Source organism: Alosa alosa, chromosome 20 (genome assembly GCF_017589495.1).
Source record: "Alosa alosa isolate M-15738 ecotype Scorff River chromosome 20, AALO_Geno_1.1, whole genome shotgun sequence".
In the NCBI taxonomy this organism is placed as follows: Eukaryota; Metazoa; Chordata; class Actinopteri; order Clupeiformes; family Clupeidae; genus Alosa; species Alosa alosa.
Window position 1 is genome coordinate 29,169,418 of NC_063208.1, and position 23,554 is coordinate 29,192,971.

At 46.3% G+C, this 23,554-nt stretch overlaps 1 protein-coding gene and 1 long non-coding RNA gene across 2 annotated transcripts in view; one reads left to right on the forward strand and one right to left on the reverse strand.

Moving 5' to 3' along the window:
• jarid2b (jumonji, AT rich interactive domain 2b) overlaps positions 1-23,554 on the reverse strand; it is a 94,555-nt gene that overhangs the window by 68,421 nt on the left and 2,580 nt on the right.
• Positions 7,779-10,127, forward strand: LOC125285106. Its single transcript, XR_007191983.1, has 3 exons — positions 7,779-7,874; positions 8,161-8,235; positions 9,876-10,127. It is a non-coding gene; the product is annotated as an uncharacterized LOC125285106 (long non-coding RNA).

A 23,554-nucleotide genomic window follows, 5' to 3' on the forward strand; every position in this document is an offset into this window, starting at 1 on the left:
TTTAGGCTATTCACTGGAAGGCACTTAAACCTATTCTGCCACTTGTAATGACCACTTCAGAGCGTTTATGCAAGTGACTGATTTATAGGCCATTGTAACATGTGTCATTTGCTTTGAGCTGTTCATCTGTCAACACGCCTCATATTAACGCACTCCTGATCTGGCGTGCCACTTTAACAGCACAGCACAGCGCAGGTGAGAGACAGACACAGCAACACTGTGGGGAGAAAACCTGCACCAATTCATGATGATTTGTATGATTTGCAATCACTCTGCCTTAAACACTCAGCGGTTAGCCGTCTATTATAGAGTATAAATAGACATCCAGAATATAAACACACTACAGACATCAGAAAATATGGAATCGATTCAAGTGTTGCTTTCAATTTCTTTGCACGGAGCGACACAGTTTTGCGCTGGGAAGTTGTCGACTTTCATTAGAGGGAGATTTACCGGCAGGAAAGCCTTCACTGCTGGATCTCAAAAGAAGGCAGCGCTTGTTTAGTCGGAGGGGAAAATGTGGAGCGGCATTATTCATGCAGCGGCTCCCGCTGTAAGAGTGCGTTAGTGATTGTTTTTAAAAAGGAATGAAGTGCTCATTTCCAATGCATTAAATTCACAAGAACGCGGCTTCGGCTTCAATAATCACACACATTACACCAGCTAATCCCAAACGGCTGCGCCAAATCAATATCGAATATAAGGGATGGAATGTTCTCAGTCGCGACTATTATAGAGGGGCTATTGAATTATGTCTTTTCCTTGAAGGGCCTACACTTTGGCTTAGGTTTTCAACACGTTTTGTTCCTCTGCCATGGTGAAATGACCCCTCAACCTACCCATAAACTGAATCCTGAAATCCCCAGTGTTCTTATTTTATATTTTCTATAAGTTTCTTTATATAAATCCTCAGATGATGGAACATTTTCACCTTGAGGGTTTGCAGAAACATATGCTGATGAACTCTTTCTTTCTAGGAGAGAGTGGGTCATTCAGGGCACTCTGCCCAAAGAGTTTACATCTCGCCTGCAGCCTGTCCGGCGCCTGGGCTGTAGCGTCTCCCTCGGCCTGACTGGAGGGGCCAGCAGATTTGCTGATGCTGCAGCCGACAGAGCAGAGGAGAGCTAGAATAACAGACATTCGTTTAGCCAAGGCTGACCGGAGACAGTGTCTAATTAGTTTACAGAAAGCAAGAGAAAACACATAACTCAGAGCTGCAAGAGCCTACACACACACACACACACACACACACACACACACAATGTGCCTTTTCTTTTCTTTCTCTGTGTGTATGTGCACGCTGTCCACTGTCCTCACATACATCTCGCATGCAAGCTCACCCAAATATACGAGACTTACAAAGTGTGTGTGTGTGTGTGCGCGCGCATGTTTCAGTGTGTCTGTGCCAGAGAGAGAGAGCGAGAGTGTGTGTGCGCGTGAGGGTGAATGTGTGAGTGACAGGAGAAGAGAAGCTAAAAGGCCACCTCTCCAAACTAAGGCACCATCTAACAGCTCCCTCAGACAGGCTTGAGAGAGAGAGAGAGTGTTCATATGCATGCACTCATGTGAATGTGTGTGTCTCCAGAGCTGCTAGGAGAGATGGCTGAGGTCATCTTTCTCCTCTAGGCGTCATCCAGCGCAGAGCTCCACAATTATGTTCTTGCAAATGCCCCAACCTCCACTCTATACATCCACCTAATGCAATCTAAATATACCCGCCCAGGCCCCATAAGATCCTGTTTAAAAATAAACTCCTTATCCTGTTCCATCTGAACCTGTTAAACTCAGAGCTGCGTCCCCTAATGAGATCCATGCCCAGATAAATGAATTTGCTGCTCTGCTGACTAGGCAAGGATGCCCTTGTGTTGTAGCCGGGTACAACTCCATGTCAGGGAGACTGAAATAAGGAGAACGGTATAATATAGCGAAGAAGAAGAAGAAGAAGAAGAAGAAGAAGAAGATAATAATCATAATCATCATTTAAAAATGTCAAAAGTAAATCTAAATGTAAATCAGGTTTCTAGGCCAAGTATACTTGCGTATACATCCATAAATTAGTGAAAACACAGAGCACACAGTGAACACACAGTGAAGTGAAGCACACACTAACTTGGAGCAGAGCTGCCTTGCTACAGCGGCGCTCGGGGAGCAGTGAGCGGTTAGGTGCCTTGCTCAAGGGCACTTCAGCCGTTCCTACTGGTCGGGGATCAAACAAGCTTGAAGCCTGACTAGTAGGCCACGACTGCCCTGATAATAATAATAATAATAATAATAATAATAATAATAATAGAGTGATGTTGAAAAAAAAGTGATGGATACAAAAATAGCTAAAAAGTATAAATGCAAATCTGCTGATCAAGCGTTTGCATATCTGCTGGATCTCATTCACCAGAGAATCTCAGAATTATAAAAATGTAACACAAGGAAGTGCTCCACATATTCCCCACGATTTAAAAAGCCTTGATGGGCCCATACACATCCGCTGTTAGAGAGGGCAAAGTGCCAAACAGCCTAGCGAATGCTAAAACTATGCAACCAGATCAAATGCAGCTTTGATCTAAAGCATGCTGGAGACATTAGGAACAGAACATTTCCTATAGGAAACCAAGCCCTGAACTCACCATCCACGACTTCAACCACCACTGCGTTACAGAAAAAAGATTCTGCATAAAAAACACACACACACAGGGATTTGATAAGTGAAGTGACCACGGCCCTCCTTCACACACTCCCTAAGGCAGTCACACACTCAGAGCCTAAACAATAATGTGCTAAAAATAAACAATGACTAAAGACTTGATGAATGCCACAGACAGAGGTGCTGACATGAGTGTGTGTGTGTGTGTGTGTGTGTGTGTGTGTGACAAAGGGGGGGACACAACCCTCAGGGCAGGAACACAACCCTGAACTTGGGTGAAGATTTCACGAGGAAAATGAGAGACAGACAGAGAGAGAGAGAGAGATACTGCTGGAGATGGAGGGGGTAGAGAGAGAAAAAGGGAGATAGAGAAAGAGCGAGAGAGAGAGCGAGAGAGAGATAGAGCCACAGCCACTTCATTAGCCCCCCACACAGCCCAATTTGGAGCGGATGTGACAGGCTGTCAGGTGGCAGTCATCACACACACACACACACACACACACACACACTCCCACAGGATGGGAGGAGAGAGAGATGCAGGAGAACATCCCTCCATTAGAGAGAGGGAGAGGGATGGAGTGAGAGCATGAGAAGAGATTGAGAAGGAGAGGAGATGAAGGGGGGGGGGGTCTGTTGGGTGATGGCATATTGGAAATTCAGTTTGGTTAAGGATGGCAAAAGGTCAGAGCAACGCAACAGGAGAGGAGTGTGTGTGTGCGCGCGCGTGCACATATGTGTGTGTGTGTGTGTGTGTGCCAAGGGCAGGGGGGAGAAGGGTTGAGCTGTGTGTTTGAAGGCGGTGTGAGCTGGGGCTACACACACAGGGTCGTGAGCACGCCTAACACCAGAGGCCACAGGAGAGCAGACGCCATGGACGCACTGGAGACAGGTCGATAGCACATTAACACAGACAAGATGGGAGAGAGAGGGAGGGAGCCTACGGGAGAGAGAGAGAGAGAGAGAGAGAGAGAGAGAGAGAGAGAGATGGCACGAAAGATGGCTAGAGCCTAGGACAACTGAAGATAGAGGGGAGAGCAGCTGAACAAAAGAAATGAAAAAGAGGGAGAGAAGGAGAGAGAGAGAGAAAAAAAAAAAAGAAAGAGAGAGAGGGCCGCTTCCCTCTCCTCATGATTATGGCTTGTCTAATGACCTGGTTTGGCAAGACTATAGAGGCCATGAGTCGGTCACAGCCAGAATACCACACACAGAGATGTAACCCATCTCCCCTGTTGTGCACATCACCAAACATCCTGATGTGATGACACTAACTATAACAAACACTATCTGATTGGAGGACAGCTCATCATATAAGAGTGAGCCCTGAGCATGCACATCACAGAGCAAGCAAGCAAGACTGACGAGCAGTGAACTGGGTGGAGACACAGGGGTTAAGTGATATAGTTGACTTGACACTTCAAAAAGACAGGTGAGGCAATGTCGTCCACACACACACACACGTCAAATACTGTTCTCTACAGATAGCATATTAGAGAAGTCAAATGACACCCTGGCAAATATTCCCATTAATCTAATGTGTGACCATCTCCGTTGATCACAGCTAAAACACAGCACTAACATAGACAAAGAGGCTTCTTCTGCGGCAACAGAAACGTAAGCAAGTGACATACTAGCGCTAACTGTAGCTCCATAAGCAAATAATAAACAGACCCAATAGAAGAGTGGCCAGAGGAGAGGCTGGATGGTGTTAATTAGGTTGGGGGCGATGCAGTCCTGTGTGTGCACATGCAGACATCGGGCCAAGGAACAGCTGTTTGCTGACTGCAGCGTGCCTCGTCTCATCACCATGGAGACACAACATGCTGAGGAGAGGCCACGTCAGCACACACCCAAGAGAGCAACCCCCCCTCCACCACACACACACACACACACACACACACACACACCTTACACAGCAGGAAATAAATGCATGCTGCATTTACCATCACATACACGCAACGCGAGTAATCACAAACATGTCATAATGAGATGTGAAAATAGTGAATCAGGATAGAAGTGCACAGTGCGAGAGCAACAGCATCATTAGTTTGAAATGGAGAGTGTATAATTAAAAGCTTCTCTACAGCATACAGTGCCTGCCATGATTATGCAGTTACTGTGAGGAGGGGGGAGGGGAGGGGAGGAGAGACACAGACACACACACACACACACACACACACACCACCTTCCTCAAACAAGAACACTCAGGCATGCATGGACGCATGCTACGCCACACAAAGGCTGAGAGGCATGCATACACCGTATAACACAAACATTTAAAACACACACACACACACACTCCAACATTTCCCTGCTGAAGTGGAAGCAGTGAACAGTAGACAGATGGAGTGTGGAGGAAAAAAGGAGAAAGGGTGTGATGCGCAGCCAGCCAGCCAGCCAGCCAGACAGAGACAGACAGCCAGACAGACAGAGGGATGGAGAGAGAGAGAGAGAGGATAATGGGAGTAGAAGTGTAAAGAGCTCTCTTGCTGTAAAATCATGTAAGCTCACAAGCGCCAGCAGATTCCAGCACTTTCTTCATCCCTATGACACAGCAGAGGGATCCTGAGGCTAGTCTGAGAGCTCTCGCCTCTCCTCTCGCTCTAAATTACAGGGCTCACACACACACAAACACACACAGGAGCAACTGGAGCACACATAGAAGACAGTGTGTGTGTGTGTGTGTGTGTGTGTAAAAAAAAAAGAGGTAACAGAGCCATTTAGTCTTTAAATATTTTCAATAACTTTCCTCATCACATCTGAACAATGGTGTAACAAGACTTTTGCTTCATTTCTTACACTGTGCATAACACACATCTTGCCTTACTGACCTATTTTATGCTGTGCTGCGGTGTTATGCATTGTTGTTCTGCTGTGTTGTTGTGTCCTGTGTTGCTCTGCTGTGTCCTGTGTTGCTCTGCTGTGTCCTGTGTTGCTTGCTCTGTCCTGTGTCCTGTGTTGTTCTGCTGTGTTGTTGTGCTGTGTGGCTCTACTGTGTGGCTCTGCTGTGTGGCTCTGCTGTGTGGCTCTGCTGTGTGGCTCTGCTGTGTGGCTCTGCTGTGTGGCTCTGCTGTGTGTGGCTCTGCTGTGTTGAGGTAACAGTAAATCCCTGATTGCTTTATTTGGTTGTGTGTCTTTGGGCCTACTTTCCATTTTGCAAATCTGTTGAGTAATGAGTAGGTTGATTAGTCTCTTACCCAGACAGGAATGAATAAAGCTGGCCCACTGACCCTAGCACTGACACAACACTGCTTTTCTCAGTCTCCCTCACACGCACGCACACACACACAGTAAGAACCCCCAGAAGTTTCCAGCTGTACGGATTGCAAAATGCAAAATGGCTGCCTAGTGCGTACTATATTCTGTCATAAAGCCCAGTCTGAAAGGAGGGGCATTAAAGCACCCCTCACCACTCGTGCCCTCTCTCTCTCTCGCTCGCTCACACACACACACACACACACACACACACACACCTCCTGCCAGCAGCCCCTACCCATTTGAAATCCTGAGGCCCCGTCCGTCACCCGCTATAAAAGCATGTCCTGCTGTGAGACGGCTGCCACTCCAGTTACCGCAGAAACGGCTCCTCTGTGTCACTGCGCCAACACGCAGCACAGGACGACATCAATCACACTAGCGCTACCTTAAGCTGCCAACATGACCAAAATGGTCCCCTTCTGTGTGTGTGTGGTGTGTGTGTGTGTACATGCGCACACGAATGAGTGAGATATATACACAGAGAAGGAGAGAGAATGGCAGTGAGAGAGAACTTGCGTGTGTTTGAGGGTGTTCCACTAGACACACAGAAAGAGGAGTAATGAGGGCCAATGACTCCTCCACTACCATCTATCCCCCACCTCTCTCTCTATCTCTCCTCCCTTTTTCTTGACATCCATAGCAGATGGTCCAGTTCAGAAAAAATAGACACTAAAAAATAAAAAAGGAGATGAAGAGAGAAAATATTAGATACAGTGAGGAGGAGATAAAGAAAGCCAAAAAAAGCTACTAACAGACATAACTCAACTTGATGGAGATTTCGACTGTTTCATTGCTCCCATCAAACACTGGCTCAAAAACATTGATTGTTTAAACACTTCCACGGACAGCTGCTTTCTGGATCAAATATACAGTAATAATGCGTTAAACTCTGTGTGTGTGTGTGTGTGTGTGTGTCAGTGGCAGACGAGCAGCCAGCCCATTAACTGTGTGAGCGGAACCCATAATCTCCCCACACAGCTTCATCTTAATCATATACTGGGAGCTGGGAGCAGCAGCTAGATCAAAGGGATCACCCAGCCTAGCTCTCCCAGCCTCGCTCTCCCTCATGTTAGCACGGGCTTACGCAGTCTGCCTCTCGCTCATTTCCAATCTTCCAGTCCCTCTCTCGCTCTCCTTTTTCCGTTAATCTCACTCTTAATCACCCACTTTCGTGCAGTAATAGATATGTAAACCAGAAGTGATGCGTCAGATTTGCTCGACTCAGTTCTGGTTAAAGTGTCATGAGGGTAAATGACTTCATTGGTTTTGCGCTGGTGGCTTCTCAGAGTGGCCCTATTTCTGGCCTGCTGAGAGGCACAAGCTGGAGCCAGCCCTGGTGGGAAAGGCAGAGAGGAGCCTGTCATCTCTCACTCTGACTCACTTCCATCTGACAAGACTCAAGTGTGTGGGAGGATCAAAATGGGAGGCTACATCATTTAGGTGAAGCCCATTGGGCTGCCGGAACCATGACACACACACACACACACACACACACGCACACACACCTTCCTTTAAGTTCTGCCAGGCCTTTTGTGTTTAATTAGTCAGTGTGACCACTGTCTGACTGCTGTCTGCCAGGGCTACCACCAGCGAATCAACCCACGCATCCTGGCTTAGCGGTTAGCGAATACCGATGGCTCAAATCAGAAACGTCCTAAAAAACACTCTGGAAAACCAGATCAGCCTGAATCCAGCACCAGAAGAGGCTGACTAACTGGAGGCCGACCTCCCAACCTCCCCTCTCCGAAGAGAGCCAGGCCCTCTTTTCTCATGCTTTGGCCTGGGGCTGTTGGCCAGCAAAGTATGACACACCCACCCCCTGCCATCACACAGATAAAAGCCTGGGCCCACAGTCAGAGACCACCATCACCACAGATATCCGCACCCTGCAATATTGGAGTTGGAGGCCTAGACAGGGCCTGGTAAGTAAGTGGTGACGGACCATCTTGCTTCCTCGTGACCTCACACAACAAAGCTGACGGTAATCATACAGGCAAAGGCCAAACATTCCATTTACAACCATTACAGAAAACACCCCCAATCGGTTCACCCAAGCGTCAGTAGCGCATCAGCAAGCGTGTGCGTGCATTCACCAAAGCCATTTCAGCATTGAGATGTGAAAGGTTAGTTAAAAAAAAAAAAAAAAAAAAAAAAAGAGAAACAGGGAGTAATTGTTTTGCTGAAAGTGAAGCACTCAAGTGTGTGTGTGAGAGAGAGTGCGTGTGTGACTCAGATCTCATTCACTCACTCTTGCTATTCAATCACAGGTTTTTCCTGTGCGGGGAGGGGGAGGAACACAAGAGTCACAAGTGAAACACCAAAGACAAACCAACTCGGAGCAGGTAAGTGTGTGTGTGTGTGTGTGTGGAATGCTGTGAGAGGATCACAGGGAAAGTACTGTGTTGTTCTCTCCACTTACGTTTCTTGGCAATGTTAGTGAAGCTTCAGTGAACAGTGAAAACATCTGATTGTGTGTGTTGCTCACAGTAGCAAGTGGCCTTTCACATCACAGTCATAACACTAATTCACAAATACTGAGATGTGTGCCTTCTCTGTCCTCTTTCCATCATTTAATGAACAAGACATTCCTTTCATCTGGATTACTGCCAGTGTGGTCTAATCTTAAACACACACACACACACACACACACACACACCATTCTATTGATGTAATAACCAGATTCTTCAGAAGACACACTCAACACTTGTGATGGCCATCAGAGCTCCACTTTCCAAACAACATAAACAACTGCCCTCCCCATAATCATATAACTGGACCACACACAGACAACCAACAAATGAACAGGAACGAGGAGAGGTCAGGCCAGGCCTGGCCCCGTCTGTTGGAGTGGTCATGGTCACGGTCACTAATAGTCATGATGACAGGGTAAAGAAATGGGGGATTGTGTACAAAGCGTAACTATGCACGTGTCTTAATTACGTGCTGCAGTCAGCAGAAAGTGTGAAAGTGGAACTGGCCTGTTGACGCTCATGTGAGATCATGAGGGGAGAAAAACGCTGCAGATCCACGCATTCCTGCATTCTGAGCTGCCCCAGAATGCCTGACATTCCTGAGGGCATGAGCTGCGCCTGAATGGAGGGACTGTGATGGAGGAACGAGCAGAAAAAAAAAAGAGATGGAATACAAATGGAAAAGGAAAAGGTCAACTGTCAAAAACACGGCTTCCACTTCTTACTGTTCTACACACCGAGCACTGAGGATGCCAGAGTAGCACAGGGACTGCACTGTGAGGACACACACACACACACACACACACACACACACTCTGAGGACATCCAGTGCTGGCTTCTTAGAATACTTTAAGCCCAGGGCAAAGTCTTTGCTTTTCTTTTCTAAAATGTGCAGGTGTAAGTGTTCCTGCTGTCTTAAAGTCAGGGAGAGAAAGACTGAGACAACAAGAGCGAAAGTGGTCAGTGGTCCCTGGCAAAAGTCAGCTTGAGGTATTAAGGTCCTACAATCCTGCAGAGTAGAGGTCAACTTGGGGGGCAGTGGAAAAGGAACCTCTATGTGTGCATGCATGCACTGTTCTACCTGTGCTGTGCCAACAGTCCTCCAACCACAAAGGAGGGATCAATACCAGAGTGCAGTTACAGGCCTCGGAAATGCAGCCAAGCATTCTCACCAGCACACCAACACAAAGTGCCCCTTCACAACAGAGGCAGACGTGGGGGAGAAACTTGACTCTGGGCGGCCGGCGTTCCCAGAGAGATCCGTGCCTCTGCAGAGCGGAACGTCAACACTCGTGTGGGAACACAGCCGGCTGTGGAGGCCTGAGTCGCACCCTCACGTGCATGCTCACGCCAGGAGCCAGGGGCTCATTCTGATGGCGCACACATGAGGTGGGAGAGAGAGGGATGCCATTACTGACACACAGGCAGAGGGATCTGCCACTGCAGATGAACAGAGTACTAGGCCTACCAAAGGAGATGCTGACAATTTAGAACTCTGACTCTGTGTTTAGGGAAGTGGAGGTTCAACCACAGAGGACCACAGGCCTCTCAGAACTGAACAACAACGATGACGACAACAATAACAACAAGGACGACAACAACAACAGCAGCAGCAGGAGGACACGGTATTAATGGAACTATGACATCATCAAAGTAGTCACAAAAAAAATCCCTCAAAGCCTTGCTGATCACACACTCATTTCCTGTAGAGCGAGAGAGAGCGAGAGAGAGAGAGCGCGAGAACAAGAAAGAGAGAATGTGCGTGTGTGACTTTTATCATACTGTTACCCTTTCATCTAACAAACTCACATACAAACAAAAAACAAAAGCTATGTGCATAACAACTACAACTCATCATTAACTTAAATACAAGATAGGCCAGGAAGTGTTAGCCATGAACTTGCATGCATGCACACACACACACACACACACACACACACACACACACAAACACTAGATAAGTTAAATGGCCAAAACGTTTTATTTCTCAACAACAGGAAGTGAGATGGTTTTGGTTTCCTAAGCATTACATGTAGAGTAATGGCATGCTAATGGAGCTATAGCCACCCGAGCCTCCTGAGATCTGGCCTCCTCAGCAAACTCAAAACATCCACATGAACCATGCAGCACCAAAGACAGACATAAAACACATGTTCCTGGAAATCCTGACACTACGGCCATGTCATTTGACACACAGGACTCCACGGCTGTTGTGGTTATACTTTCGCTGTGCTGCTTCAGAACGAAAGTGTTTGTCCCCATCTGTCTGCCCTTCCCTCTAAATAGCAGAGGGGGGAGCGATGCAGGGAAAAGGCCATTACTCAGGGTGAAACGTCTGTGTGGGGGTGTCTGCATGTCACTCTCTACCTTCATCCATATTACTGTATTCATTTACAGTACGTTCACACTATGGCAATGACAATGATTTACAGTTCACAGAGAACTGTCTTATGGGTAACCACCTGAATACATGGATGCAGACTGCAAACAGTGAAAACATTTGGAGTCTGTGGGAAACCAGGAAGTGTTCTCAGACTGGCAGAGGGGTCCTCTGTGTCCTCCACAGGAAATGCCTCACATTTCTGCTCTTTACTGCTGAGCTTGGCCCTGTGTCTGTGTGTGTGTGTGTGTGTGTGTGTGTGTGTGTCTGTGTGTGTGTGGGGGGTTGACTAATTAAAGTGGCCTTCCTGGTCCTATTCCACTCCTTAAGGGGCTTTTGGAAGCTGCTCAAGCATGGTTCCTATTACCAGGTGAACATGTTGAACACAGAGTCTGTTTCATTCTTAAAAGGGACAGGTGTGGCAGCTGAATGCACACAAAGAGAGAGAGAGAGAGAGAGAGAGAGAGAGAGAGAGAGAGAGAGAGAGAGAGAGAGAGAGAGAGAGAGAGAGAGAGAGAGAGAGAGAGAGAGAGAGAGAGAGAGAAAGAGAGAGAGAGAGAGAGAGAGAGAGAAATCCTGTTGAAGTGGATTGCTCAAAGTTTACATGAGAGTGTGTTGTATGTGTAGACTCAGCATGGGGATTTCCTTAGCTCTTCCTTTATCTAAATAGGACAAGATCAATTAAACCCATTTCCCTCCTTCCACGCTCGTGGAATCGCTTGTAAAGCTCACCCTTGTGTTCCATTTGTGGGATGGAATTAAGCAGATTCGACTACAACTCTTGTGCCAAACTAACATTCCTACACGCTGTTTTCAGACAAAGTGAATTGTAAACAGAGAGTTTATCACTATAGACGTGTTACTTTACATCTCCAGGCATGGTTAGAGCTCACAATACATCCATTTCATACTGACAATGTGAATGAATGTGCTGATCTTGTAAATATACTTTCAAAAGGAGGAAGAGCCATAGTACATCGAAACACTTCCAGTCACTCACACACACAGAGAGAGAGAGAGAGAGAGAGAGAGAGAGAGAGAGAGAGAGAGAGAGAGAGAGCCTGAGAGTGAGAGAGAGAGAGAGTTTGGGACCGGGTCACAGGGTCAGGCCTTGACACAATAGCCAGCATTTGGCTACCTCTGCCGCTCTGATTAGCCAGCTAAACGCATGACAAAGCCCCTGGGACGGACGGACGGACACACACACACACACACACACACACACACACACCACACACCCCTCCTGAAGCCTCGCTACCCCAGCCAGCCAGCCACCAGCCCCACTGTGTTCTCCCCGTGCACTTGCAGCCAATGAGCAGCAAGCAAGTCAAGGCAGGCAGCCAGTGAATGGGTGAAGCAACCGGCAGACCCGCCTCCTCTCCACTCAGCTCCCCAACAACAGTGGCGTGCTGCTACCTTCGTCTCTCTTTTCCTCTTTTCCTCCTTTCCTCTCTCTCTCTCTCTCTCTCTCTCTCCTCAAGCTGGACTCTTTCCTGATTCACGTCCAGGCCAAGCACATTCCTCTGCAACCTTCTCCAGCTCTAACACACAGGAGCATGACAGGACAGTCCTACAACAACAATAGCAATACGAATAACAGCACAGCTATAGCAATCACGCCAAGTGGTCAGTATGGTGTAAGAAAGGTTGTTTAGGAAAGCGCTCAAGTCAAAAAGTACTGGAGCTTGGGAGGTGGGGCAGCTGCACATGCTCACTAGCTCCCTCTCAAACACACACACACACACACACAGTCTCCTGGGCTCCCCCACATGGCACAGTGAGAGCAGTGGGAGGTCAGACTGATTACTGATGGAAGGAAAAGACCAAGAGGACCAAGCACCCCTCTCGCCCTCTCGCTCTCTCGCTCCCTCTCTCTCGCTCTCTCTCTCGCTCCTCTCTCTCTCTCTCTCTCTCTGTACAAGGTTGAGCGAGGTCTCCGCTCTGACCTACTTTCCACTCTTCGCACTCAGAGCAAACTAAACAGAATGGGAGAATACCTGCGAGAGAGAGAACACAAATGCAGGCACCTCGAAAACCTCCAGCACTCTGGTGTTCAGTGTCAGGGCAGAAGATGGTGGGGGTCTCATCACTGCTCTTACTGCTTGGGGCTTTTATCACCCCTCCCTCTCCCTCTGTCTGTTCCCCCCTTCTCTTTCTCCCTCTCCACCATTTCCCTCTCCCTTGCTTTATCTGGATCATTTTTCTACCTCTGTAAGAGGCAACAAAGAGAGGCCGACAGCTGCAGAGAGAGGTGCTAACAGCCTGACAGAACACACCCATCAGGAGCTGGTTTGTGTGTGTGTGTGTGTAACATTTTACACTTGGTTATTCACTACCGCAAAGCAGATTTGAATATGTTTTTTCCCCATCAATGTGAGAGAGAGAGAAAATGTGTATGTGGCATATTGATGAGTTTATCCCCTTTGTGTACATGTACATACTATGTTTGATATTAGGTATTGCTATTTACCTCAAATTGATTTATGTAGATGTATCTGCAAGTGTAGGCATATAATATGTGTTTACAATAATTCATTTTTTTTCTACAGTATAGCACTATTGCTGAAGCTATCACTGTCCTTTTAATACCATTTACCCTTTTATTACTTGATTTGATAGAGATAGAGATAGATAGAGAGTGCACTACACACACCAGAGCCTGATGCTTTTGTCTGAGACCCTTGAGGAGCTGTTCCTCTCTTCTCTTAATTACAACCCTTTCCATTCTTCCATTTTCTGCATCTTTATTTTCATTTACTGTCAGCAACCACAGCAACCACTCTGAGGGGCAATACGCACATTTTACACCAGCAAATGATCTACCCTGCTGCTCCCCAAGTCCCATAATGAGAACAACGATCAGAAATTTGATTTGGGCGTGAAGTCCATTTGTGTGGGTAATCAGAACTCATGCTCCAGTGGTCGAGGAACATGGCGCGTTAAGTGTGCCGGCCTGAGTAAGTGTGGCGAATGGGGAGCAACCGTATGCTAATCAAATCAGACATCTATCAGTCACTCTCCACCGACATGTGTAACTGACAAAATTGTGCAATGGCACACGCTAAAACACACTCAAATACACACACAGCATCTTGCTATAAAGACCTTTATACATCCTAAAAAGCTCTGGGTACTTTCCACAGTATGACCCAAATTGACAAGAGGCAGGTCATAATACACCTGAGAATTGGGGCCTATGTTGTAAGTTTTATTAACATATTAGTCTAGGTGCACATGCACACTGAGTGTGTGTGTGTTCAGTAATCACAGGGATTTCCAGGATGAAAGGCAGGTGTGCTTACGGAGCCTGACTGCCATCCATCCCGCTCTTCCTGCAGAGATTGTGGAGCTCTTAAGTTACATGGCATGGCACAGCTCTGCAAACACACACACACACACACACACACACAGTGTGGGGGAACTTTGTGTGCATCTACTTTACCATGTACAGGGAGCAAAAGAGACGCAACACCTAGCTGGGAGAATGGAGATAAAGAACTTGAAGTCATAGACTGTAAAAGAGCGAAAAATATGAGACCCCAACAACAACAACAAATGACCAAAAGCAGAAAAGGTCAAACTATCTCCCCTTTGTTTGAATTGAAAATTGTAAAAAAAACAAAAAAATACTTCAGCGTAAACGGTCCTTACTATGTAAGAGATGGACACAGAGAAAGAGGAGAGGAGAGGAGAAAAGAAGAGTTCAGCCAACCATCTGCAACAAGGAGACCATTTACTGACGGAGAAGCTTTCCACTTGGCTCGAACGAACACACACGCACACACACACACACACACACACTTATTCACTAAAATCTTATATAGGCACTTTTTGTCCATCAGGGAGAACCAAATTCCATTTTGTTCACATTGTGAACATTGAATTCAATAAAGACAGCACTGCTGTGGTGTGTGCTCTGTTGGGAAAGGCTGCAACACACTGACAAGCCTTTGGGTTTCTAGCCACGGATTGCCAACGAGGAACAGTTCAGGTTTGGTCCACCTCAAATACCAATCTGAAGAGCTCAGTGCCTGTTGAATTCTAAGTAAACAATCAAACAGCTGAAATTGCTATTAGCATGTGAAAGCTCACTGGGGAGGACATATGTAAACAAAGAAAATATTTCTTGCATGGGAAAGACATCCTGGTATTACCATTATTCTCCCAGAAAACATTAAAATCCTCAAGATACTCACTATGCTGCACAAGAGACAGATGTTTGTGTGTGTGTGGACTAGACAAGGCCGTGATATCATCTTTAGAGTGAGTGTCTCTAGACCAGGGCCAGACAGACCGTGTTGGCTGGGCATTCCCATTTTATGCACACTCACATTTACCACATCGGCCTACGCCTGATGAACAGACCACCAGCGCAGAGCAGCCTGAGTCAGAGCCTGTCTTTATGTTGCCCAGAAACACAGAAGCATTCTACTCCGAGCTTCCATGATGCATCCAGGCAGGCCCAGAGCAGCGGTCAGCCCCATCAGTGACCAATCCTTGCCGTGCATCTAGTACCAAATCCTTACTTCATCCCAGCCATGAAAGACTCAACACCCACAACAAGCCTCAAAGTTTCACCCATTCACCTTCTTAAGCCTTAAGAATCACCCACTGTAGCATATTACATTCAATTCTTGTGGCTGCAGAAGCCTTTCTGCAGGGAGAGGAATATAGGCCAAGCAGCCAGAGTTTTACAGCAAGCCGTTTACTGCCGTCCTGGCTGCAAAGATGGGCCCAGTGCAACCTCAGAGCAGAGCAGGCTCACAGGCCCATAAAACTGAGCTGTGGACAGGCTCCGGAGGCCGGCCAGACGCAGAGGGACTCGCGTGATTATGTTACAGTGCATTAGCTCTCCCCGGGAGAAGGGACAATCAGACAGGCTTAATATTTGGCCAAAAGGAGTTAAAAATGTAAAATGATCCCCGGTCGCTGAAAGAAGCCGAGCCAGGCGCTCCTCTGGGAGCGGAGCTGCAGTGGGCACGGCCGAGCTCCCCCGCCTGACGGAGGGCTAGCGATTAGCTGCACCCCCACGAATGACTCGTTTGGAGGCAGAGTGCAGAAAGCAGAACGGCTGGTGGTTTCCTACAGAAGCACACAACGCAAAGGTTTCAAATGGTGTCCTGTTGCAGGTAAGACATTCAAGTACAATATCTATACTATCTTTGGCAAGCTGTTTGGCCCAATTGTTTTACAGCAGTGATTGTTATTAGGGAGACAGACACACTTGGCAGCACATCTTCGCTCACTCTGTAAATGGGGATGGATGGGCCCAAAGAGACTGGGAGTAAACAGCAAGCCTGAGGCATACGGCTGAGTGCAACACACATTTGCAGACCCATGAGATGTCCAGTCACAGCAGTGGTGAAGGACGCAGCTGCCGAGGTAAACTGTCAGTTAACATGAGCACATACACTGGGTGAGCACATGAGGGGAGGTCCCATGGCCACTGCAGTGTTGAAATGGGACCACACCAAATAAAGCACCAACACAAACTCTCACATCGCTGGCTTCAACCAAAATGAACCAATGAATCCAATAATCCAATGACCATAGCAGGAAGAACAAACATAATGCAGAAAATTAAGCACATGATAAAAATGCAACTATCTACTGATGAGTTTACATGAGGCCCTGTACAAATAGGAGGCAGAACCTGGGCACCGATGAGAAGTATTAAAGATAAAGATGTGAACTGATTCTCTACAGTGTGACGCCAAAAGGGTCACTCAAAACTGGGAGGCCAAGAGCCAGGAGAGGTGAACAGAAACAATTAGCCTGGACGTGAGAAAGACTAATACTGTAGCACAAACACAGGGAGCAGAAAGCCCACTCCCCTGCCATTCCCCTGCCCTTTCTCCTCAGTCATTCACAAATCAAGTCTGATCAGGAGTAAAAAGATGGGGGCACTCTGTCCACATCCAAAGGAACTCACAGAAGACACCAAAGAGTTTCTGGGACACCTGCTTCTCTCACTGCACATATTCTCAGTCTCAACATATAAAGCAAGGCTACCTCCAAACAGCTCAGGAGTCAAACATATTTCCTGCTTTTACCATCACATAGGTCAAAACGTGGGAAGAGCCATGTAACATTGAAGTTACAATATGTGTCATTTCTCCGTTTCAGCTGAATCACAGTTCCAATTAAGCAAGGCCAAGCTGTGGCACCTAACGGAAACACCCTACTCTCATAGACTATTTCAGTACTGGATTGAGTCTAAATGAATCACAGGCTAAGAGAGACACTGTAAAGCCATAAATGAATTCTCACACCAACAATACAAACAACAGGGGAACAATACAAACACAAGAAGATGTCACAGGAAGTGGTCAGCAACAGATCGGTGTTATTAGAGGCCAGCAGACACTCTGGAAGGCAGACACAAGACAAAGACAGACTAATAAAACTTGCTCTTGGCTATAAAATAGAGCTGCATTTCTGACTGACCAGTGAAGATGTTCATAAACTGTGGAAACTCCTCAATAAACATTAAGGGAGATGTTCTCACATGGCTGTACCTCTGTCCTGTCATTTCAGTTCTTATTACTTAGAGGCAGCCTAACTCTTCCTCTCTATTGCTCTCAAATTTGAAAAGGCACACGTTCCATGCGACTACAGCAGTTGCTATGGAAACATAGGGTTTGCCTCCACCACCAGTGATATGGCTTTAAGCGCACCGCATATAGGGACCAGCATGAGTGCCGCCACCTTTCGGTCACTTGCCCATGCACGCCAGCATCAAAATGTTCACCGAGAAACTGCACAAGTACACAGTGGCGACCAACGCGTTCAGTGCTGGTATGCTGTTGCTATTGAAAACAATAGAATAGCAATGGAACAGGGAGAGCGGAGTGGGTCGCATTCATGCCGGTGCAATATGCGGGAGCCTTTACAGAGCACTTTTAGTCTCTATGGTAACCTAGCCTTTAGGTTTCGAAAATAATGTTTACCTTTCAAAACGGGAAAATCTTCAGTGTTACAAATGTCTGCAGTCTAGTCTGTATTTTTCAATTTCACAGACTATTCAAGAGCTCAGTTTATTGAATTTCACATGAATACCTAAATTTAATTTGTTAATTAAAAGAAAACCGTGGGCCTTGGGTCAACGTGTGCAGAGTGTGTATGATTATAGCTCACTAATGAAAAAGCTAATTAAAATTCAATTTCCTTCATATAGATTAGTCCATCACTTGCTACTGCAAAGGTGACAGGTCTTAATTATATTATTTCTATCCTTTTAAGTTAGTCCTCTGCTCTCACTAGTACTACTGTGAGTCCTGGACTAGGCCTAGATAGACTGACAGCTTTGTCTCTTCCTTGGGTGTACCATACACTCTACAGGGCTGTTGTGTGGATTTGGGAAAGCACATGGACTTGGCCATGCAGATGAGATATTGCAGAAAAAGGGCTCAAGTGTCCATCTTGCATGAAAACCATGTATGCAAACACACCCCCACCTCATGCATCGTAGTGCATGCCTGAGGCTAACTGCCTACAGCTACTAGCCTGTCTCAACCTGAGAAATGACTGATGTTAAACAGCCAGCTGGCTTTCTATAAACTCAACTATTCTTTGCCACTCTCCTCCACTGCATAATTACATAGCCCATTGACCACCATACCCACAGTCATTAGATACTCTTATATTAATAAAAGTATAAAAAGTAGGCAAATGGCCAATTAAGATCCAATAAGTAATATACACCACATAAAGAGGCACTACTGACATTGTTCGAGCCAATAAAGAAACGTGACTATTTAAGGTTAACATTCATTGGCAGTGCATAGATTCAGAGAAGTCTGACAGAAACTGTGTGTGTGTGTGTGTGTGTGTGTGTGTGTGTGTGTGTGTGTGTGTGTGTGTGTGTGTGTGTGTATGCTTCACAGAGGCCAAAACGAGTTCTCTGGGCCAGAGCTCCATCTGCATGACATCCACACAGGGAAAGATTCCAGAGTTTCCTTTGGCAGCCTCAAACCAAACACAAAATTGAAAGAAAAAAAAAATACAATGATGGGGGGGCTAAGAAAATTAAGCAGGCCAAAAGCACAAATGTCTCAGGAGCCTGACCCACAGCCAAACAGATGATTAATGCACAGATAAAACACACACACACACACACACACACACACACACACAAAGGGTGGTGGGTGGGGGGGTTTGTTCTGCATCGGCTAGTCTTAGACTCGTTGAGTGAATGAGGTGGTCTCCAGTACGCTGTATTCCTCCCCTCTTAAGGAAGCGATAAACACAGGAGCATGGGAATCATTCCTTTAGGAGACATCACAAGGTGCTCAAACCTCTGCACACTCATCATGGTGGCTCTGCTGACCTGGACACCAGACCTGGCATGCTTGGGCTCATATGGGCGTGTGAAGGAGGGAAACAGCCTCTTGCGCAGCCATCCTGTGCCATGGCTGAGCGCCTGTGTGCAGCCGCGGGCAGCAAGCAGCATGGCCTCATTAGACCTCTGGGCAGACAGGGAACTGCCACGCAGCATTAGGAGGCAGACACACTCTGGGTTTGCATAGAGGCAATAATGACAACAGCGAAAGTTAGATCTTCATGAATGGCAGTTTGTGCTGCACACACCCAAGATGGAATGACACTGCACACACGCAAGATGGAATGATAGGAAACTCACTTTAGCCTGACTGTAGTCTTTTATGTTACAAAGCAATGCCATATACAGCAGCAACCATTTAGAAACATTGCTTCAGGAGGGATGCTTAAAGTGATGCTTAAAAATGCCAATAGTGGAGGACTAACATTTAAAGTAATCAAAGGAAAACGAGAAGATGGAGTTCTGTGATGGATGCAGAATACATCTGAAACGCATGTAGCGAATAGGCACCACCCTGCTGCATTTGCTGTGTAATGGGGATCAATAGATCCATCCCTGCTATTATGTCTGCTCATCCCCAGGGCTTAACACTCAAGGGCTGAAAAAGACTACATGGCAGAGGAAGGATAATACCGGATCTGAGGAAGTGAAAGAAAATAATAACGACACAATACTTTAAGCAGCTGTGTTATGCTTGGGGAAAGGGAGGCACCCTCCTTACACTGAATCACATTCTCAATTCTCTTTTGTTAGGAGTAGAACAGAAAGAGCATTCTTGATTAACTGATTGCATGGACTCAATGCTTCAGTTCAGATTCAAGAACTGACTGCAGCCGCTTCAAATGTCAGGTAGCCCTGAGGACACAGGCATGTATAAAACGTATGCCTGGACACAACCATGGGAGAATTACGGTAGGTTTAAATGTACTGCAATTGGGATAATCTCAAAACAGACATGTTATGAAGGTGGAGTTCAAAATAGCTCTGCATATTCAACAACAAAGAAATGACAAGGCAATTGGTGCTAATCCTGTTCATTCTCTCTTGGTGTGCTTACGCCTGTCTTGCCTGGTTACGCTGCGCTAAAATGTGCTAATGACTACTCCCGTAGCACTTTCTGAAGTTGAGCATTTAGCTGTACAGTACTGAGAAGCGACAGTCCTAGGAAGGCACATGTTGTGAGAAGACTACAGGCCAGCTTGAGATGTGGGGGAGGGGCAGGGGAAAGGATGCATGATGGGACCAGAATAGGATCCCTCACGCTGGTGTAACTGCACCTAAGTGCACAATTCTGTAAGAACAATATGATTACAGGCTGTCCCTAGTAACAGCTCAGAAGGGGTATACCACACACACAAAATGTTTTTTTTCCCCTTTTACAGTGAATTACAAATAACCTTGGGTCAAACAGCTTTATTTTTGTGCTCATCACAGAACATTGCAAAATATTACAAATACACAAGCCAACAGCCTTTGTCTAATTATACGTTCTATAACTACCCCCCTGGACTAACACAGACATGACAAAAAGTCAACCAAACCACTCGCATACATGTTCCACCAAGACCACAGCCTTTGACACACTTCCCCTCACCTCGCCCACACACACACACACACACACACACACACACGGCCTTATCTCTGGTCATTACACAGCAGAAGGGAGAGGAAAGAGAAGAGAAAAAAAAAAAGATTCCTTCCCTCAGCACTGAACCCATTCCACCTCACTTCAAAGTGCTGGCTGCACCCGCAGCATGTCATGGGAGCAAACTGCTGTTTGGTGCATGTGTGGGTGAGAGTGTGTGGGTACGCACAGGTGAACGTGTGTGGAACTCTGTGTGTGTTGCTCTTCCCTTGGCACGGTTCAGCAGCATGTCCTCACACACAGATAGGACCTGTGCACTGGCGTGAGTGTGTGTGTGTGTGTGTGTGTGTGTGTGTGTGTGTGTGTGTACATGATTTTACCCAGCAGAGAGATAACATTGCATAAGGTGCAGCCCTGTGATGCAACAGTTAAGGAATAACAACAGCCCACAGTGATGAGGGAAATGCCAGTGCAGTTGATAGCATGAGAGACACAGTTCCATTTGTAAACACTGTATCTACAGTGTCTGCTGGATGAGGAGTCAGGCACAGAGTGCGAATGGAAGTGAGTGAGAGTCTGAGACAGGCCCAGGGAGCTGTCCATGGGGATTGCCTGACTGGATTTCCTCCGGGCCCCAAATTGGACTCGGCAGTTAGACGAGCTCCTGTAATGATGCTGTAAAGCGGAACATCATTTGCTGGCAGCTGGCTACTCTCAGACACAAACACAACATAACACACAGACAGAGATATAAAAGTTTCTCTTTCATCATAGAGACTGCTAAAGAAAAAGAATTGATTTGAAAGCTGTCCTCTGGTCCGACTGTAAGCTACACTCCAGCTGATCTGACTGCACTGAGTATACCAATGGTTGTACTATAGAGTAGACCACTTGGAATCAGATTCAACATCTCACAGAAAAAAAACCTAGCAAGTAAAAAAGTAAAACAGATATTCTGAACCAAAAACACTACAAGTGTGCATGCAAATGTAGTTATGTCTTCCATTCCAGCTTGTATTAGCAGCACTATGTGGCCCAGCTTCTGTAGAGCTGTTTTGGACCACTCCTTTTGACAAACTCATAACTTTACAGCAAAACCCATAACTCCACAACTCAAGAAAATGTGATTGATAAATCCTGATGTCTTTAGGACACTAGAGATGGCTTTGTTACAAACCACTTGTGGACTGTTGCAACAGTAATCCCTAAGGATGTGTGGTTTCCATGTTTTTTGAAAAATGATTCCATATAAAGAAAACATTTGTAATGGTACACAGAATAAAATGAAGTGCACTGAAGTGAACCCCACACACACACACACACACAGCTTTACAATAGAAATGTGCTCCCTGGGTCCACCGGGAGAAAGGAGCTGCAGTCTGGCATTTTCTCTGGGGAGGTTCATGTGAGTGAAAGTGTGTGTGTGTGTGTGTGTGTGTGTGTGTGTGTTGTTGGGGGGGGGTGTAGGCTCTGGCCCCATTTTTGTTTCCTCTTTAAGAGCGGCGGACACACACTGGAGCTCTGCAGTTGCAACTCAGCCCTGATGAAACACACACTGACAGCTCCTTTACATTTGTAAAGGCCCCTGCTGCAGCTGTGCTGCGCCTACCACACAAGCCCAACACAGGAGCCCAGCCAGCTGGGCCAGAGAGAGAGAGAGAGAGGAGAGGGAGAGAGAGAGAGAGAGAGAGAGAAAGAGAAAGATAAAGACAGAGAAAAATATGTGTAAGAGAAACAGTCAGGTGAAAAAAGACAGAAAAAAAACTAGGAATGAAAGAATGAAAGAAGAATAACAGAATAACTACTGAGCACAAATGGACCTCCTTTCCACCTTTTGGCTCTCGTCAATGAACAAGTGAGAACAGGGGGAAAAAATCTCTGCTGCATTCATTACTCACATGTCCATCTTCATATTTACACCAGCTGCTATCTACTGGAAATATCTTTTGCTCATAATTCCAGGCCTCGCCTCAGTCTGTCTGTGAATGTGTGTAGGACATGCAGGCAGCATCAGAGAAACCAAGTCCAAGTCCAAACCATTACCATGGACCTGAGATCCTGTCAAGGAAATTTTACACCGCTTGCTAGGAATGGTTAGCCTCTTATTAACCTTTATTGACATTTTTAGCAGATACTCTCATTTAATAACCCAGAGTACATATGAGGGATGGGGGGTGACAAGAGAATGGGAGACAAAAACAACTTGCACTGGTGTTTCAAGGGAAATGGTTAAGCCAAGCATGTATAATTGACTTACGTTAATTAAGGGGAGGTTAAATCAGAGGAGGCAAGAGTTCTGCTTCAGGGTGGGGGGCATTGTTTGGGGGGTGGGGAGGAGAGGCCCAGGGGAGGATCCCTCCTGGTTGTTTTTGTTGTACCCTGGTTTCATCCTGACCAGATTTCACCCATAGCTGCCAAAACTGAGCAGATGTAATAGGCTCAACCACATTACACACAATGCAATACTTGTACAGAACTCTACACATTCTGGCAACATCAATACATACACTGCCACATGCACATAAACCAATGCAGGGGTCTTTAGCTACCACACACACACACACTTCTGCTTCAGTTTCAAACATCATTTCAACTTTATGGCTGGAGACACAAGGAAAACAGCATTGCACTAATGCGACCACTGCATACACACTGATCGAATATCTAGGCTACATTAAGCACAAAAGCACCCCCAGGTTCACTCCCGTTTTGCTATAGGCCTACATTGAATTTAAGTGTTCACTTAATGCCCTAGGAATTTGTCAAAAACAACAAGCACGTGTTTAATGACGATTGTTCCTTTCAAGTAGTATTCACTTCACTAAATAGACAGTTTTTCGAGAATACTGTAAGAAATGTGGACGATCCTGAATAGCCTACAGGC